This window comes from Tamandua tetradactyla, chromosome 10 (assembly GCF_023851605.1).
Source record: "Tamandua tetradactyla isolate mTamTet1 chromosome 10, mTamTet1.pri, whole genome shotgun sequence".
Classification (NCBI taxonomy): domain Eukaryota; kingdom Metazoa; phylum Chordata; class Mammalia; order Pilosa; family Myrmecophagidae; genus Tamandua; species Tamandua tetradactyla.
In genome coordinates this window covers 69,202,001-69,223,580 of record NC_135336.1, presented here as the reverse complement: position 1 = coordinate 69,223,580, position 21,580 = coordinate 69,202,001, and the positions used below count along the sequence as shown (strand labels likewise).

The 21,580-nt window shown below is 36.0% G+C and overlaps 1 long non-coding RNA gene and 1 pseudogene across 1 annotated transcript in view; one reads left to right on the top strand and one right to left on the bottom strand.

Moving 5' to 3' along the window:
- Positions 1 to 21,580, bottom strand: part of LOC143647973 (uncharacterized) — an 82,174-nt gene that overhangs the window by 52,057 nt on the left and 8,537 nt on the right. The window lies entirely within an intron of this gene.
- Positions 3,341 to 12,188, top strand: LOC143648862 (SEC14 domain and spectrin repeat-containing protein 1 pseudogene; annotated as a pseudogene).

Here is a 21,580-nt window from a genome sequence, read left to right as displayed (position 1 = left end):
ACATGCTCCTATTACAGAAAATCCCAAAATACCCACAAGAAAGAACCGAGAGCTAATAAATGAATTTAGCAAAGCAGCAGAGAACAATATCAACATACAAAATTCAGTAGTGTTTCTAAATATTAGTAATGAACAATCAGAAGAAGAAATCAAGAAATATCCATTTCTGATAGCAACTAAAAGAATCAAATATATATGAATACTTTTAAGCAAGGATATAAAGTATTTGTACATGGGAAACTTCAAAATATTGCTAAAAGAAATGAAAGAAGACCTACATAAATGGAAGGACATTCTATATTCCTGGATTGGAAAACTATTATTATTACAATGCCAATCTACTCAAAGTGATTCACAGATTCAATACAATGCAAATCAAAATTCCAACAACTTTCTTTGCAGGAACGGAAGAGTCAATCATCAAATTTATATAGGAAGGTAAAGAAACTCCAAATAGCCAAAGTTATTTTGAAGTAGAGTGAAGTTGGAGGACTCATACTTCTTGACTTAAAATTTATTGCAAAGCCACAGTAATAAAACCAGCATTTTCCTGGCATAAGGACAGATATATGAGCCAATGGAAACTAATTAAGACTTCAGAAATAAATTAGGCTAGAAAATATCTATTTTAATGGCCAACTAATTTTTGACAAGGGGATAAAGAACACTCGAATGGGAAAGAATAATTTTTTCAACATATTGTGCTGGGAAAACTGGATATTCATATGGTAAAGAATGATGGTGGACCCCTACCTCACACCTTACACAAATAAAACAACTCAAAATGGATCAAAGACCTAAATATGAGTCAGAAATATAAAACTCCTAGAAGAATATATAAAGAAGCATCTTCACAACTTTGTGGTAAGCAATGGTCCTTAACTTTATAGCCTAAGCACAAGCAACAATAGGAAAAAATAGATAAATGGAGTCTCATCAAAATGAAAAACTTCTATACATCAAAGTAAAATGTAATGAAAGTAAAATGATAACTTATGAAATCTGAGAAAATATTTGAAAACCACCGATAAATGTTTGTTACCCAGAATATATGAATAAATAAATTTTGGTATATATATGCAATGGAATATTATTCAGCCATGAAAAGGAAGTTCTGATACATGTGACAGTGTACATGAACACTGAAGACATCATGTTGAATGAAATAAGACAGACACAAAAATTCAAATATTAGATCATCTCACTGATATGAAATAATTAGAATAAGCAAACCCATTGAATCAGAATCTAGAATATAGGTTACCTGGTGATGGAGTAGGAATAGGGAACAGGGATTTAAGGCTTCAAATATGCAAAGTTTCTATTAGGGATTATGGAAGAGGTTTGGTAATGGATGGTGATAATGTGGCACAATATTTTGAACTTAATTAACAGCCCTGAGTTATGTATTTGAATGTTGTTAAAAGGGGAAATTTTAGGTTGTATGTATGTTACTAAAATAAAAGTAAAAAAAAAAAAAATTATGGAACTTCCCAGCATAAAACAGTGAACCCTGAGCTAATGAATTAACTGTGGTTAGTAGTATAATATTAAAATACGCTTTCACCAGTTGTAAGAAAAAAAAATTATATTGGATATGCTGGTTTTTAAAGAAATAATAAAATGAAGTATTGAGTAAGGAAGAGAAATTCAGCATTAGTTTGGGTTTGTCAGAGTGATCTTTCTTTTGATTATAGGTTAGAAAATACATGCCAGGGTTTATAAAAACATGCTTTCACCAGTTGTAAGAAAGATACCCATGCAAGCTGTTAATAATAGGCTTGTATATGGAAATCCTATATTTTATGCTTGAATTTTCTATAAACCCGCAGCATCTCTAATTAAAAGAAAAGAAATAAAGAGGGAGTGAGGGAGAAACTAAAACCTCAATTGATCCAAAAGTAGATGATAAAGGGAGGAAAAAAATAACCAAACCGGAAAAAAAATCAGGACTAATTTAAAGAACATAAGAAAATGTTAAGAATAACTAAAAATATATTAGTAATCACAATAAGTGCAAGTGGTCTCACCTCTGCAGGGAAAAGAAGCAGACATTTCAAACCAGTAAAAGTAAAATAATAAAATAAAATAATTCTGACTATATGTGGTTTACAGTACAGTTCTAAAATATAAAGATATAAATAGCTTAATAGGAAATGACACAAGAATTATCCCAAAGAAAATGTTGTAGCCATATTATATAGACCCCCATATATCCAGAGGAATATAGTCATTTATACATTGTTCAGAAACAGGTAAAAATGAAATAATATATTTTAGAATTATTAGAATTACATAGAAATTATTAGAATAACATAGAAAAACAAATGAATCATGAATCCAAATTCTAGATAATGGTTACTTCTGGTAGATAAGAATGACAGTGAGATATAAAGAGGCACACAGTGACTGTTTAATATACTGGCAGTTTTCTGTTCATTATTCTAATTGGTAAGAATCTGAGGACTATTTAATCACCCATTGTTAAATTTTATACACACTTGTGTATATTTATGTATGATATATTCCACAAAATGCATGCAAACATCTGCCAAGCATTTCATCCAAGTATCTCTGTGTCAGAAAATTTGAAACATACGGTTTTTGTCCATTTGTACTACATTCGCTTTTTCAAGCCTTACCTTGTATATAGGGTCCATCTCTTCCGGAAATTTACCCAGTCTGCTTTGGGGAGATAGTCTTACATTTATTTTTAAATGCATTCATACCTAATATTTTCATTTTATATGATGTTCAGAAACAGTGAAGATAGATCAGTAGACATACAAATCAGAACAGTGGTTGTCCTTGACGGCCCCACTCTCAACATTGAGAGCATGGAGGGAAATGGACAGCTTAAGAGACTATCCGAGAGTGATAGAAATATTTTGTATTTTCATGGGGGTGTTTATTAAATGAACATATACCTTTGTCAAAACTCATAAAATGGTATGTCTAAGATCTGTTCATTTATCATGCGTAATTATACTTCAATACAATAGGGAGGACAAGGGGGTGACTGAGAAATGGATATAAGGAACAATCATAACCCAACACCCAATTCTGCTGCAAAATGAATCACAAGCTTTCTTTGTCTATGTAAATTTCCATACTCCAAACCCTGGAGTATATTTCTTGACATATAATCAAAAACAAGATCACTCTGACAAACTTGAAATAATGCTGAATTTCTCTTCCTTACTCAACATTTCATTGTTTTGCTTCTTTTAAAATCAGCACATCTCCAAAACTATATCAAGAAGGCATGTTCTCCTCTTCAGTTCACGGGAGCCACTGGCCTCCAGCACCAGCCAGAAGTGAGGAAGTTTACTGGAGTACAATGGAAGGCTCAGTAATGTTACCCACTTTGAAGATAAAACTAGCTTTCCTTTCAGGAGGTAAGGACAGACGAAGTAGCTTCATTTTGAAGATTACGTTGTGCCTTGAATAGAATAATATGAATGAACTCAGTGTCACCCTAGACTGTCTCAGCATTCCAAGTGAAAAGTGTAAGACAGAGGACTTACTGTGATGGTGGATGGCAGAAAATCACAATAGAATGTGGCAAAAACAGTAGCCTTAATGCTTCAGAATGGTGTTCTAGCTGAGGTATCTGTTGTTTGTGTAGTGAGGCCAGATGAATTCTGGAATAAGAAGGTAACACTTTTATTTTGGGAAGTAAATGATAGACTTGGCTTTGAAGATATTTTAGTGTCTACCAATAAGTTAACTCGTTAGATAGAACCCTGCCACTTAGAAGATTTTGGTAGGAGTTGCAAGCTGCTGGAATGAGATATACCAGAAATGAAATGGCTTTTTAAAAAGGGATTTAATAAATTAGAAGTTTACAGTTCTAAAGAAGTTCAAGTGTCCAAATTAAGGTGCCAACAGGAGGTTACCTTCATTCAAGAAAGGCCAAGGGGTCAGGAACAGCTCTGTTGGCTAAGTCATGTGGCCGGCATCTGCTGGTCCCTTGCTCCTAGGCTCCATTGTTTTTAGTCTCTGTTCCTGTGGGGGTTCCTCATTATGCTTCTCTAGGGCTTACTTTCATCTCTTTACTTCTCTGGTTCTCTCCAGGTTCTGGCTTGCTCAACATCTCATGGTGATATCTGCTGGGTTCCAAGCATCTCCAACATCCAAGCATCTAGATCTTGTAGATGCTGAAGCAAATGTTCTCCAAGTATCTACATCTGCTCTCTCTGTGGTCTCTGAGGCTTCTGTCATTTCTTATTCATTCCAAAATATTTCCTGTTTTTTAAAGGATTCCAGTAAACTAATCAAGACCCACTTGGAATGGCCAGGGTCACATCTCTGTCAAATCAATATGTCAAACCCAAAACTGGGCATGCCACATCTCAATGGAGATAATCTAATCAATTTTCCAACCTACTGTATTGAATCAGGATTAAAAGAAAAGGATGCTCCCAAAAGATTGGATCAGGGTTAAAACATGGCTTTTCTAGGGTACATAATACTTTCAAACCAGCACAGGACTCTTACCTATGATCGCATGGACTTGTTAAATAAGAGGTTTTTTGAGAACTTTACAAAGAAATCTGCGTAATTATTAAGTGAAATTGCCTTAATTAAGAATGGAGAAGATGGCAGCTTAGTAAGGTACGTGTGTCTTAGTTCCTCCTCCAGAGCAACTACTAGGTGAACAGAAACAGTGCAGAACAGCTCCCGGGGCCACAGCAGGGAATGGACACACAGCGTACCCCAGTCTGGACTGGCTAGTCTGACTGCGAGACTCGGCTGCGGTGAGATCCCCGAGCTGCACGCGATTTCCCGATCAGCGGCAGCTGTGGTGGCCGGAGCTCCTCCCTCCCTCCTTCCCAGGCTGGCTGAGAGTCTCGGAGAGGCAAGTTTCCCAAGCCGAGCTGGCCGGCGCCCCTCTTTTGCAGGCGGCTTCCTGGTCCGGCTACGAGTCTCGGATCAGAGGGCTATCCAAGCCGCGGTGGCCCTCCCCCACGGGCGACTTCCTGGTCCGGTGGCGAATTCCCAGGGCCCGCTGCGGCCTGCGACTGACACCCCTCCAGGGAGAGGAGGGAATTTCCGACAGTGGCAGGGACTGGGTCCAACCAAACACCAATAGGGGAATTAATAAAGGAGCCACAGGGTCCCCTCAAGCCGCGGCAGCTGACGCCCCCACCACGCACGGCCCCCTGAAGCAACTGAGAGAATTGGATCGGAAATCCCCAGGCCGCGGAGATCAGTGACCAGGGGGATCCCTTCCAAACATGTGAGACAAACGTGTGCCACGAGCGCCACCTACTGGGCAGGATAAGAAAAACAGAACCCAGAGATTTCACAGAAAAATCATACAACCTTGTTGGGTCCGACACCCAGGGAAATCTGACTAAATGCCCAGATGCCAGCAGCAGAAGATAACGGTCCACGCTCAGAAGATTAAGAATATGGCCCTGTCAAAGGAACAAACCAATAGTTCCAATGAGATATAAGAGCTGAGACAACTAATGCTGAACATACGAACAGAAATGGAAAACCTCTTCAAAAATGAAATCGATAAATTGAGGGAGGACATGAAGAAGACATGGGCTGAACAAAAAGAAGAAATAGAAAAACTGAAAAAAAAATTACAGAACTTATGGAAGTGAAGGATAAAGTAGAAAAGATGGAAAAAACAATGGATACCTACAATGATATATTTAAAGAGACAGAAGATAGAATTAGCGATTTGGAGGATGGAACATCTGAATTCCAAAAAAAACAGAAACTATCAGGAAAAGAATGGAAAAATTTGAACAGGGGATCAGGGAACTCAAGGACAATATGAAGCGCACAAATATACGTTTTGTGGGTGTCCCAGAAGGAGAAGAGAAGGGAAAAGGAGGAGAAAAACTAATGGAAGAAATTATCACTGAAAATTTCCCAACTCTTATGAAAACCTAAAATTACAGATCCAAGAAGTGCAGCACACCCCAAAGAGATTAGACCCAAATAGGCATTCTCCAAGACACTTACTAGTTAGAATGTCAGAGGTCAAAGAGAAAGAGAGGATCTTGAAAGCAGCAAGAGAAAAACAATCCATCACATACAAGGGAAACCGAATAAGGCTATGTGTAGATTTCTCAGCAAAAACCATGGAAGCTAGAGACAGTGGGATGACATATTTAAATTACTAAAAGAGAAAAACTGCCAACCAAGACTCCTATTTCCAGCAAAAATATCCTTCAAAAATGAGGGAGAAATTAAAACATTCTCAGACAAAAAGTCACTGAGAGAATTTGTGACCAAGAGACCAGCTCTGCAAGAAATACTAAAGGGAGCACTAGAGTCAGATACAAAAAGACAGAAGAGAGAGGTATGGAGAAGAGTGTAGAAAGAAGGAAAATCAGATATGATATATATAATACAAAAGGCAAAATGTTAGAGGAAAATATTATCCAAACAGTAATAACACTAAATGTCAATGTACTGAATTCCCCAATCAAAAGACATAGATTGGCAGAATGGATTAAAAAACAGGATCCTTCTATATGCTGTCTACAGGAAACACATCTTAGACCCAAAGATAAACACAGGTTGAAAGTGAAAGGTTGGGAAAAGATATTTCATGCAAATAACAACAAGGAAAGAGCAGGAGTGGCTATACTAATATCCAACAAATTAGACTTCAAATGTAAAACAGTTAAAAGAGACAAAGAAGGACACTATCTACTAATAAAAGGAACAATTAAACAAGAAGACATAACAATCATAAATACTTACGCCCCGAACCAGAATGCCCCAAAATACGTGAGGAATACACTGCAAACACTGAAAAGGGAAATAGACTCATATACCATAATAGTTGGAGACTTCAATTCACCACTCTCATCAATGGACACAACATCTAGACAGAGGATCAATAAAGAAATAGAGAATCTGAATATTACTATAAATGAGCAAGACTTAACAGACATTTATAGGACATTACATCCCACAACAGCAGGATACACCTTTTTCTCAAGTGCTCATGGATCATTCTCAAAGATAGACCATATGCTGGGTCACAAAGCAAGTCTTAACAAATTTAAAAAGATTGAAATCATACACAACACTTTCTCGGATCATAAAGGAATGAAGTTGGAAATCAATAATAGGCGGAGTGCCAGAAAATTCACAAATACGTGGAGGCTCAACAACACACTCTTAAACAACGAGTGGGTCAAAGAAGAAATTGCTAGAGAAATTAGTAAATATCTCGAGGCGAATGAAAACGAAAACACAACATATCAAAACCTATGGGATGCAGCAAAGGCAGTGCTAAGAGGGAAATTTATTGCCCTAAATGCCTATATCAGAAAAGAAGAAAAGGCAAAAATTCAGGAACCAACTGTCCACTTGGAAGAACTGGAGAAAGAACAGCAAACTAACCCCAAAGCAAGCAAAAGGAAAGAAATAACAAAGATTAGAGCAGAAATAAATGAAATTGAAAACATGAAAACAATAGAGAAAATCAATAAGATCAGAAGTTGGTTCTATGAGAAAATCAATAAGATTGATGGGCCCTTAGCAAGATTGACAAAAAGAAGAAGAGAGAGGATGCAAATAAATAAGATCAGAAATGGAAGAGGAGACAAAACTACTGACCTCACAGAAATAAAGGAGGTAATAACACGATACTATGAACAACTTTACGCTAATAAATACAACAATTTAGAGGAAATGGACGGGTTCCTGGAAAGACATGAACAATCAACTTTGACTCAAGAAGACATAGATGACCTCAACAAACCAATCACAACTAAAGAAATTGAATTAGTCATTCAAAAGCTTCCTAAAAAGAAAAGTCCAGGACCAGACGGCTTCACATGTGAATTCTATCAAACATTCCAGAAAGAATTAGTACCAACTCTCCTCAAACTCTTCAAAAAAATCGAAGCGGAGGGAAAACTACCTAATTCATTCTATGAAGCCAACATCACCCTCATACCAAAACCAGGCAAAGATATTACAAAAAAAGAAAACTACAGGCCAATCTCTCTAATGAATATAGATGCAAAAATCCTCAATAAAATTCTAGCAAATCGTATCCAACAACACATTAAAAGAATTATACATCATGACCAAGTAGGATTCATCCAGGTATGCAAGGATGGTTCAACATAAGAAAATCAATTAATGTAATACACCATATCAACAAATCAAAGCAGAAAAATCACATGATCATCTCAATTGATGCAGAGAAGGCATTCGACAAGATTCAACATCCTTTCCTGTTGAAAACACTTCAAGGATAGGAATACAAGGGAACTTCCTTAAAATGATAGAGGGAATATATGAAAAACCCACAGCTAATATCATCCTCAATGGGGAAAAATTGAAAACTTTCCCCCTAAGATCAAGAACAAGACAAGGATGTCCACTATCACCACTATTATTCAACATTGTGTTGGAGGTTCTAGCCAGAGCAATTAGACAAGAAAAAGAAATACAAGGCATCAAAATTGGAAAGGAAGAAGTAAAACTATCACTGTTTGCAGACGATATGATACTATACGTCGAAAACCAGGAAAAATCCACAACAAAACTACTAGAGCTAATAAATGAGTACAGCAAAGTAGCAGGTTACAAGATCAACATTCAAAAATCTGTAGCATTTCTATACACTAGCAATGAACAAGCAGAGGGGGAAATCAAGAAACGAATCCCATTTACAATTGCAACTAAAAGAATAAAATACCTAGGAATAAATTTAACTAAAGAGACAAAAAACCTATATAAAGAAAACTACAAAGAACCGCTAAAAAAAATCACAGAAGACCTAAATAGATCGAAGGGCATACCGTGTTTATGGATTGGAAGACTAAATATAATTAAGATGTCAATCCTACCTAAACTGATCTACAGATTCAATGCAATACCAATCAAAATCCCAACAACTTATTTTTCAGAATTAGAAAAACCAATAAGCAAATTTATCTGGAAGGGCAGGGTGCCCCGAATTGCTAAAAACATCTTGAGGAAAAAAAAATGAAGCTGGAGGTCTCGCGCTGCCGGACTTTAAGGCATATTATGAAGCCACAGTGGTCAAAACAGCATGGTATTGGCATAAAGATAGATATATCGACCAATGGAATCGAATAGAGTGCTCAGATGTAGACCCTCTCATCTATGGGCATTTGATCTTTGATAAGGCAGTCAAGCCAACTCACCTGGGACAGAACAGTCTCTTCAATAAATGGTGCCTAGAGAACTGGATATCCATATGCAAAAGAATGAAAGAAGACCCATATCTCACACCCTACACAAAAGTTAACTCAAAATGGATCAAAGATCTAAACATTAGGTCTAAGACCATAAAACAGTTAGAGGAAAATATAGGGAGATATCTTATGAATCTTACAATTGGAGGCAGTTTTATGGACCTTAAACCTAAAGCAAGAGCACTGAAGAAGGAAATAAATAAATGGGAACTCTTCAAAATTAAACACTTTTGTGCATCAAAGAACTTCATCAAGAAAGTAGAAAGACAGCCTACACAATGGGAAACAATATTTGGAAATGACATATCAGATAAAGGTCTAGTATCCAGAATTTATAAAGAGATTGTTCAACTCAACAACAAAAAGACAGCCAACCCAATTACAAAATGGGAAAAAGACTTGAATAGACACCTCTCAGAGGAGGAAATACAAATGGCCAAAAGGCACATGAAGAGATGCTCAATGTCCCTGGCCATTAGAGAAATGCAAATCAAAACCACAATGAGATATCATCTCACACCCACCAGAATGGCCATTATCAACAAAACAGAAAATGACAAGTGCTGGAGAGGATGCGGAGAAAGAGGCACACTTATCCACTGTTGGTGGGAATGTCAAATGGTGCAACCACTGTGGATGGCAGTTTGGTGGTTCCTCAAAAAGCTGAATATAGAATTGCCATATGACCCAGCAATACCATTGCTGGGAATCTACTCAAAGGAATGAAGGGCAAAGACACAAACGGACATTTGCACACCAATGTTTATAGCAGCGTTATTTACAATTGCAAAGAGATGGAAACAGCCAAAATGTCCATCAACAGACGAGTGGCTAAACAAACTGTGGTATATACATATGATGGAATATTATGCAGCTTTAAGACAGGATAAACTTATGAAGCATGTAATAACATGGATGGACCTAGAGAACATTATGCTGAGTGAGTCTAGCCAAAAACTAAAAGACAAATACTGTATGGTCCCAATGATGTGAATCGACATTCGAGAATAAACTTGGAATATGTCATTGGTAACAGAGTTCAGCAAGAGTTAGAAACAGGGTAAGATAATGGGTAATTGGAGCTGATGGGATACAGACTGCGCAACAGGACTAGATACAAAAACTCAAAAATGGACAGCACAATAATACCTAATTGTAAAGTAATCATGTTAAAACACTGAATGAAGCTGCATCCGAGCTATAGGTTTTTGTTTTGTTCTGTTTTGTTTTTATTATTATTACTTTTATTTTTTTCTCTATATTAACATTCTATATCTTTTTTGGTTGTGTTGCTAGTTCTTCTAAACCGATGCAAATGTACTAAGAAACGATGATCGTGCATCTATGTGATGATGTTAAGAATTGCTGATTGCATATGTAGAATGGTATGATTTCTAAATGTTGGGTTAATTTCTTTTTTCCGTTAATTAATAAAAAAAAAATAAGAATGGAAGTGGTAAAGATATCTGAAAGAGAAAGAAAGGTCTGTAGATCTAAACTGTTGTTCATCAGTTGATCCTGAAACAGTTCTTCAAACAGGACATGATTTGCTATTGGAATTACAACAGTGTCTATTTAATGGCTCAGATGGAGGGAACTCATGGTCTCCTATTGATGATAAACTGCTTGCACAGCCACAGATTATGAAATTACCGGATACACTCTGAAAGCAACATACCCACTACCAGGAAGTTTGTAGGCAATGCAGTAAAGTTAGAAGAGATTCAACAGAAGGTAATGCAGGTTGTGAATTGGCTTGAAGGACCTGGATCAGAACAACGAAGAGCCCGGTGGGGGGTAGGAGACTCCATTAGGGCTTCCCAGGCCCTCAAACAGAAGCATGAAGGTATTGAAAGCCAGCATAGTTTTGCAGGATATGTGGATCTTAATCAACAAACTGCAGCATTCTTGAATGCCGGGGATGAGGAAGAATTTGTGGAACTGAAGTCACTGCAGCAACAGCTGAGTGATGTTTGTTATCAACAGGCCAGTCAGCTGGGATTTAGGCAAAATTTCTTACAAGCAGCTCTTGAATTTCATGGTGTTGCTCAAGATTTGTCTCAGCAGTTGGATGGCTTATTATGGATATTTTGCATAGAGATAGCACCAGCTGATGGAGCAACAATTCAGCAAACTTTAAAACTACTTGAAGAGAAGGTAGAAATTGTTGATGTAGGATTGCAAAGTTTACATGAAAAAGACCAAAGTCTTCTGGATCAGATCTCCAACCAGGCAATCTGGGCCTATGAAAAGAATGCAGCCATTAAAATAAAGAAAAACATGGACCACATGTAAGGAGTGATGGAAGATATGCAGCCTAGGAAACAAAGATGTCGAGACAATGTAGACGTGCAAAGTGTTAACAATGCTCCAGATGTTGTAGTTGTTTAAATATGAAGAAGATGCTGCCCAGGCGGTAGAATGACTAAGTGAACTTCTTGATGCTCTGCTTAAGATTCACATCAGATTGGGTGATGAGGCTCAAGACACAAAAGTTTTACTGGAAAAGCTTAGAAAATTTGTTGATGTTGCACAGTGTACTTATGGCTATGGAAGATAGTTGCTACAGGCCACAGTTGTGTTGTGCCAATCTTTGTGCTGTACTTCTTGATCATCTGGGGATACACTTCCTCAGCTGAGTTGAATATGGAAACAATTTACAATAGCATCTGAAGAGAGAGTACATAGGTTGGAAATGGCTATTGCATTTCACTCAAATACTGAAAAGATTTTGCAAGACTGTCCAGAAAAGCCTGAAGCTATTAATGATTGGGAGCAATTTGATGAAATTGAAGTGGTTGGGAAATCACTTTTGAAAAGATGAACTGTTCTTGTAGTTTATCCTGATGGAACCAAACAATATTTTGAGAGTTCAGGTGATATGGCTTCTACTGCAGAACACATAAGAGACAGAAGGAAACTAGTCTCAAAAGGCAGCAGCTGAGACATCCCAAAAGAGTGACCACAGAGAGCTAATAGCTATCAGCTCTCCACTGATCTGCAGTTCATAATCCCATGTGTCATTGGCATATGGCATTATACACAATATAATAAGATGCATTTCACAGCCAGGGTAAGCCTTATTTATTTCCATTAAACATTTATTTATATATGTTAACATCCTGCACCTACCAAGGTATAATTATTTAACATGCTTTGATACCATAGATTTCAAGTATTTTAAAAGAAGGAACTGTAAACACAGCACTGAAAACTTGCTTTAAAACTTTACCTGACCTGTCAGTTTATAGATGAACAACTGATAATAAGTTTTGAATGGTGCTAATAAAAGTTTAGGAGTTCTCTACATAAAAAATCGTCACCCTCCTTCCCTAGGTGATGTGGTAAATTTAGGCTATAGTTAAACTGGTATTAGTAGACAATGATGTCCTCGAAAACTTACTTTGTGAGTCTTCCAAATTGACTACATTTATTGTGTCAATATGGAGAAAAGCCATCATATCTTTGATATACCATATTCATTAAAAGACATTTTCCTATTTGTATTGATAATGTATTAAAAAGTTGTCTGTGCTTAATAAAAGCCTTCTTAAAAAAAAAAAGGAAGCATGTTCTACTGTTTTTATTGCTGGCAGTTGAAGCACTACTGTCTTTTCCAGCACATGCCTTGACCTTATATGGTCTGTTTACAATTAATTTGGGGCAAACCACAAACTCCTTCCCCCATAATCTTCTGGTAAATTGAGAAACGACTGTGGTTGTCTCATTTGATCCCTCTCCTCATCTTTTGTAAAGAATTTACATAAAAATCCTATAGATTTCCACTTCATAAAATTATGCTTTCACTTCTTTTTACACAAATTTATACCCCATCCTCTGCCAGATCACCTTAGTCCAATGACCCGGAATATGTATTTTATTTTCTTTCATTTATTTTCATCACATGATTTTCAACTTGAATTTAACATGCTGTCAAGTGACTTTTTTTATTTTCTTGGCAACAGTTAAATCAGATTCCTTTGTGTGTACTGCTGCCATTCTTCTTGGTTTCACTGAAATTAATATGATTTTACTTATATTGAACACATCAGGACTTAGAATGTATCTCTTTATAAGGAAAAAATTATAAGCTAGAACTATACTGTTTTGTAAGGAAAGAAAAACTTCAGTAATACTAAAAAAAATTAAGATATGAAAAAACACACTGGGTTTCAAAGAAATCATATATAATGAATATGATTCAGATAATTACATGGATGCATAATTTTGTAAACAGTAAGAGAATGGAAATTATTCTTTTAAATGTGTGTAGGGGGAGTAGAGGATGGGGATGAATAGCTGATAGGAATTTGGTTGGAGTGACTTAAAAAGAAATGTATTAAAGAGGATTTGGAGACCCATCTCTCCATTGATTGTAGCAACATCAAATCTGCATGAGTTCTGGCTTATACACTGAAGAGAATCTACAGGGATTTAAGCTGGGTTAGTAAATGTCAACTTCCTGGGACTATGAAATAAACTGGAAATAATTTGCTACCAAGCTTCCTGAATAAGAAGCAGTTTTAATAATATCATTTGACGAGTAAATGAATCAGAAAATTGAAGGTTAAATTTTCCATACAGTTCATACATTTTTACAATGACAACAAGGTCAAAACATTTGTATTATAATTTGAGAACCATCAACTCTTTAGGTAAAGGCTATTTAAACCAAATCATTGTCAGACACTAAAACAGAATGAATCCCACTAATCCAAATGCAATTCATGGGTTAGAACTCACATTTGAGAAGGGAAAACTAGTCTACTCTGTTGTATGTATTATGCAAATACATAAATCTGCAGTCTCATTCTAAGATTAATTGTGTTTTGTAAGAAATCGTGCCTACTAATAATCAAGTATACAAATTATTTTTAAATGAAATAAGATCAATTTGAAGTTTCTTTCATAAATCATCATATACTTTTTGGATTGAATGAAATAGTATTACAAGAAGCACTGGACATTTACAAATAACTGAATAACTGTACCTCTCCCAAAACTTTGTGTTGTTAATTGTTACCATGATCAAAGGTTACTTTTTCAAGCATTTTTTTTTGTTTTTGATCTGTGAAATAGGCATATATGCTAAAAGGTATCATAGCAGACAGACTTATGATCATTTCATACAATATTTTTACACAATTATATTTATTCAGACATCCAAGTATATTGAGTACTAATATTCCAGGCACAGTTTTAAGCATGGGGCATGTACTAGTAAAGAAGAAAGACAAAGGGATTGCTTTCCTGGGGCTTAAACTCTAGTCTAGTGAATAGCCTAAGGGTTTTCAAAATAAATTCACATTCATTGTTTTATTAATAAAACATTAACGTGGTTAGACAAGTAGTATTAATCCCTATATATTTTTTCAGATTTATAAAGAAGGTTTAGTCAGGCTGAGTTCTTCAATGTGCATTGCTAATACACATGTGTGGTGATCATGATATGTAGTTATAGTAAGAAAATAACATAATAAAAAGGAAAGATACTGTAATAAGTCATAGATCTTTCTTCCATTCTGGCCAAGGTCGTAACAGGGACAAATTTAACTTCTGACTTGAAACAAACCCTCCTCCCCAGGAACAACAACAGAAAAAAGCAGATGAAATATATAAAACAATTGTTTTCATGGGGATGATTAAGAAAAATTAAATACTATCCCTCTTCCTATTTATTTATATACTTATTTATTTCTATCTTATAATGCTGTCACCAAGGTTTTGTTTATCTTATCACTCAAGTTTGTTTATCTTATAATATTTTTAAAACCATCATTTTATTTACAAATCTTTTTACACTTCAGTTTTTTACCCTCCACCTGGACTATTGCAAAAGTTGCCAAATTCATAAGCCTGTCTTTCATTCTGCTTTGCTCCACCTTTCTATACCCAGCTGCTAGCATAATATTCCTAAAGTACGTTTTAAATTAGGTCATTCCCTCGCTTATAAATGTTCTGCGGTTTTTTCCCAAAAATAAGTAAAATATAAATTTCTCTTTAATTCAGAAATTACATGATTCACCCCTATTTTTGGATTCTTGAAGGAGACTCAATAAATAACATCTCTATTCTGCCCAAGGTTGGAATAACACAAATTAACCCATATTTTAGGCATTTTTCTAGGCACTAGAACACAGCACAAATTGGCAATATTCCTTCTCCTCACAGGTTTTAAGATTTACAGAAAGGAGGTAAATAATCATTTAAAAATACATAAGAAAAATATAGAGTGAGTTAAATGATGCTCAGTGTTACTGGGGACAAAAAGGAAAGGGTAGATTGATAGAAATTAAGAAATAAAACAAGGTCAGGACAAATAGAAGGGAAATGGTTCTTTTATTCTTAATGCAGGCTGATTAGCAAGATGCTGCTTATATCTGTGGGTGAATAAACTTCATAATCTAGAATCCCATAGTGTCAGACTCATTAGCTCAGTTCCCTTTGAGTGCTGGTGTGTGGGAATACTTCCCTGCAGGGGTCGGGTTAGGAGGGTTGAAGGGAGAAATTATATGCTCTGCTGGAAGACTCACATCCAGGAAGGAGAAAAGGAGGACCATAACTCAACATACCTAACATATTCCTCCCAAATTTCACAAGCAGGTTAATCACTCCACGTCTTCTGGAGAAAGTAAGTAAAGGGATGGAGAAAGTGTCACACTAAAGAGGGTCCCTCCACAAGGGTATGGGAAATCGAGAGTGGAGACTAAGCATTTGCCTCCTAATGTTCCCCAACTTTTAATTTTTTTTTTAACCTATGTTCAAAATAAGCCATGAATTGTAGGTTATCTTCAGGGGAGGAGAACAGGACAATTACGTTCCCATGTTCTGCAAGCTGCTCTCCAAATACAAACAACTGATCCATCAAGTAGCTTACTGGAACCACTAGTGGGTAGTATAGATTTTGCCCCAGAAAATAGTTCAGAGTAGAACATTAGATAAATCAACTCAAGATCACTCTTTATTTAAATTACAATCTGTAATCTATTTCCCATTTCAAATTATGTCTGATCACTTCATCCAATGTAGCATTTCCAAAATTCTTAAATTAAAGGACAAGGCTAAAATAAAGACACTCCATGAATTATATTAACCACACACACACACACAAATCCCAATATGAATATACTACCCTAATCCTTAACAGACTCTTAGAGAGATGCTGAAGTTCAAAGGCTAAATTTCTTCATGTTAGTTCAAGGATTTTTAGGTCCAGGGGAACGATAATGTATGTCTTAATTTCCTAGAATTGCCTTAACAAAGTACCACACACTGAATGCTTCACAACACCTAAATTTATTATCTCACAGTTCTAGAGGCTAGAAGTTCAAAATCAAGATGTTGGATGGCCATGCTTCTTCTGAAGTCCATAGGGAAAAATTTGTTCTGTGCCTCAATCTTGGCTTCTGTGGGTTATGGCTTGCCATAACTCAATCTCTGCTTCTCTTGTTACATGGCCATATTCTTGGTCTCTTCACATGGTTTTCTTCTCTTCTGTGTCTGTCTCTGTGTTCAAATATCCTCTTCTTCTAAGGATACCACTCATGTTGGATTATGGGCCCACCCTATTCCAATATGACCTAATTTTAATGTCACTAATTTCATTTGCAGCGACCCTATTTTCAAATAAGGAAACATTTGCAGGTATCAGGGATTAGAGTATCAGCATATCTTTTGGGGAGACACAATTCAACACCTAACAAATAACTGGACTCTTGAGATATAAAAACATGAAATCTAAATACTTAAATGAGATTCAAGTGTAAAAATCATCATCCTCAATGTCTTTTTCTCCTCATTGTCTGCTAGAGGTTTTATTAATGTTGGGTAGAATCAGAGTATCTCCAGCTGCTACATCCTGTGTTTTCTATGAGCGGAATAAATTTAAGCTCTCAAAATCCCATAGGTTACAGTAAATCAAACTAAGTCTCCCAGAAACCCCAATTTTTTAGAGGCCAATCAATAATAGAGTAAAAAGATCATCAGAACATAGCCCTCTCATTGACTAAATTTCAAAACTAAAAAATTGTCTGTCAAATACATTCCTGAATTGGATACTTATGGTCATCAAAGACTATAGCAGAGATTGGTGTTATCCCATGAAGCAAGTATCTGGAGAAATATTCTCGGCTTTTAACTTGCCTGGATGTTAGTCAGCCTAAAGCAGTAGTCCAGAAAACATGAGTTGTGAATTTAAATTAATTTATTGTGGTTAATTTTGCCACTGTGATTTTATCACATTTAGTGATTTTTATCACTAAAAATTGACCTAAGCATATTGTCTTCACTCTCATAAAGTGGCATCTTTGACATGACTGCTTTCATCCAAAGCTTGACAATCAGCAATGGTGGCAGCCTCATTTAAGACAATTTAGTTTGCCACCTATCGTATAAAAAATTGTTAACTTCCGTATCACTTTTTAGTCCCATGTACCTGGCACCTATGCACTGAATTTAATAAAGAAAGCAGAGATTGTGAACAAGCATTTTACCACTGTGTTAGAATACCTATTTAAACTTCATTTTTCTATGGGATTGTTTAGACCCAAGGCTTCTGTCTTTTAAAGACGTTTCTCCCCTTAAATGTAACTAACAAATCTAGAGACAATTTAACATGGTATAGGGTGACACTTGCATCTGTGATAAAACAGTAATGTGAAGTCAGCTCCACACAGTTCCTTCTGTACAAATAAAGAGTAAAATCTGTGGCAATTAATCAAGAGCTGCCTGACTATGCCTAGTGCTAAGAGTTTACAATATAATTTTTCTAATCATCTGGGCACTTCTGGATCTCAATTGCCTCACAATTTAATAAGCATCAGACAATTTTGCACCCTCTAGTATTTGAAGGGCCTATATAAAGAGGGAGACATTTCTACTGTTTTAAAACCTTTGCTTAGACACTCTGCAAGTAGTCTGAAGTCATACATGGTTTGTACTTTGAGGACTCCCGTGTCGGTCAAGAATCAGGCCTAAGGCACCCACTTGGGGGAACAGTGTCTGCTGAATATACCTAGGGGCCCCCACATCATTGCTGAAACCCCAGAGGTCTCCGAGCCTTTCCTGAGATAATTTGTCTCTGTCAGCAGCTAATATGTCACTAGTTTGAATTTACTCTCATTTATACTCTATTCTTATGACGCTTGCCTGGGGACAAAATCATCCTAAACTGCAGTTGTCCACCAATGCTAAAATGATGGGTAGTTGACTTACAAGTGTTTGCCTAATTTCTAGAATTGAAAGCCAACAGCATAACTGGGAAAACCTACCTGGTGTAATACGCCTCAGAAAAATGACCAAGATCCAAACATTCTTTGAGCAATCACACCAAGTCTAAGGAAAAGACGTTATACCTCAGACTCACAAGAAATGTTAGTAACTCCCCATTTTGGTTTGCTCTTTTGTTTTATTTCTCAGTAAGGTTTTACCTCAAAGAGTAAAATATTTGGTCGCACGTTATCAATCCCTTGAAATCTCGATGTCATGATACCAACACGAGGAAATTTAGTCTACTCTTTTGGAGACTCTTCTACTCTTTTGCATTATTTCTCAATGTTCTCAGCCCATCCTCCAAATGCTGATGCTTTTAAGATTATAACCCCCAATTGCAGGCTCAGAAGAGAAAACTAGCCCCCAAAAGCAACACAATAAATTCCTGTTTAAACCAAACTGTTTATGCCATTAGTCAGAAAACTGAGACACTCACCTAAAATCCAAATTTATCACTAGGTAACTTTAACAAGTATGGGTTCTCTCAACCTAATTCCCACTTTACTATAGAAGCACGCCTTTCATCTGGCCCATTCACTTTCAATCTTAAAGGGGAATCAAGGGTAAAAGCTCAAAGTGTATAAAAGCAAAGTGTATGCCCTGTTTGACGGCTTTAACACACGTGAAGGTTTTACTTGACCCTCTGCATGTTTTATCAATTTCATAAAAGGAATTAACCTTTTTCAGGATAAGTCACATTGCAATTTCAAAATTTATTTTGCGAAATATGAAAAATTGTCTATTCAATCCTCCTTTACTGGTGAGTTGCCTTACATTGAGCAAATTAGACTAATCATCAGTGTTCCCTAGTTTATCATTTTTTCTTGTGAAAATTATTAATATGGGATATTGAAAGGTCTGAGAGCATTTGAATCACTGATAATCATGCCACTAACAGTAATTGAAAATATAGTAGGCTGAGTGGTTAAGGCAATGGACTGCTAATCCATTGTGCTCTGCATGTGTGGGTCCAAATCTCATCCTCATCGGCTTGTGGTATACTTATAATGTGTTTAGTTTGGGGCAGGCCATGGTGGCTCAGTGGCAGAGTTCTCACCTGCTATGTCAGAGACCTGGGTTCAATTTTTTGCACCTGCCCATGCAAAAAAAAAAATATATATATATATATATTTATATATATATATATATAAACATGTTCTCTTAAACCATTAGACATTGCAAATTCAAACACACCAAACTATTACAATACATTAAAAAAATTCCCAAATTAATTGACTATTAAAATAAATCTATTAATATATTATTTAGCATTAGAAAGTTGTAGCTTATGAAAGTCAATAATGTATTTGTGTCATTAAAATGGAATACAATAATCATTCAAATTTTTCTCACTTAAAAATATTGATCATATTTTATTGCCAAACCATAACATTTAAACAGAGAAAAAGGAAAGGGGAGAGACATAGGTTTGCAAAAAAGTATCTATTATTAACTGAAAAGCAAGTATGTTTGGGAACAAATAATATTTTTCTTGCACTACAAATAATGGACACCAGAAAGCACATAGCTATATGACAATAAATAAAGGCTTCCAGGTGAAAATATGTAATAATTATCAGAGGACTCATGTTTAATAATTAACTGTTTTATCAGTTAAGATCCTTTCAACTGTAACTAACAGAAACTCCAGCTTTAAATGTTTTAAAAGTTGTTAGCTCCCATAATGGGAAGTCAAGAGGAAGGCATGTTAAGGGTGGTAGATTCAGTAGCTTAATGATGCCTTCAGGGACTGAAGTTCTTTCCTTCTCTTTTGCTCTCCTGGTTACATCACTGACTTTATCAAAAGGCTGGTTACCCTTGTGGTCATATAAGGGCTGTCAGCAGCAAATGAGAATATGCTTCCTTTCTAACATCCCATGAAAGGGAGCCTTTTTCACATCCAGCTAATGTGGTTCTTCCCATAAATCTAAACAAGCCAGGATTTCAATAATGTCATGAGCTCACTGATTTAAGCTAATCACAAACCACCTTCCTAACTAAGATGGAGCCAAGCTTCTCCACAATGATATGGGCTGATTAGTTTGTGATCAACATGACAAAGTTGAGGAATAGATTCAGGGTAAGAAAATGAAAATGCTTTTTATACAACTGTGGGCCTGTCTCTTCCAAGTTATCCTAACTAATTTCCTCATATTCCCTCATCACAGCATTACAATAGCTCACACGTGGTTATGCTTAACAGATTCTTTATTGTCCAGTCTGGTGGGAAGGAAGCATCCTTATTATAGATAAGAAATAGGAAGGAACTGAGTGGTAAAGTGTAGATATTATGATACTGGCAGAAACTGACTTGTTATCTTGGATTTTATGATGGCCATGCTGGGCACAATCAAAATGTATATGTAAAACTTAAAAAATGATGTGGTTCATTCATCTAGAGGTGCTATGGACTGCAAAGCATAGTCCATGCAAACTAAAATAATTTCAACATGCATCAACTCCTTTACTTTTATTTGTCAAATACTATGAAGGAATCATAATCCCTAGAACCACTTCTTATATCCCCTGGTTTTTCTCTGCCATCCACAGCCTGTATGTAGTTGACCACTTTCTTGTCTCTTCCATCAAACTAAAGAAACACTCTTATCCCACTATCAGCCTGTGGTACTTTTAGTCTTTCTGTTTCTATGCAGGGTTTTATAAATGAAATTTCTAAGCCACTGTGTAGAAGGTAGAAAGGGTTGCACATTATTTTTCATTAATATGTTCTGTCCTCACCACACATAATTAAAGAGGAATTGAATTGCAAGAAATGTGAATCGCTAAAAAATTAGTTCAGCTTTCCCTGCTTACCAATAAGATATACCCCAAAGTATTGAAAACAGATGAAATTTCTGAACCGCTTCATAATACTATTGCATAAATATGCTGAATGAGCATGATGTTGCACTGGTGGAAGTAATCTAAATGAAATACACATACACATATTAGTATAACCAAAGTTATTTTCTTTCATAATGACAATACTCATTGCTAGTAATGGTGTAGAGAGAGCAAGCAGAGGGACAGGCAGTCTCGTATATAGCTGTGATTGTATATGAAATTGCTTCTTTGTTAGAGCCTGGAACCGCTCATAT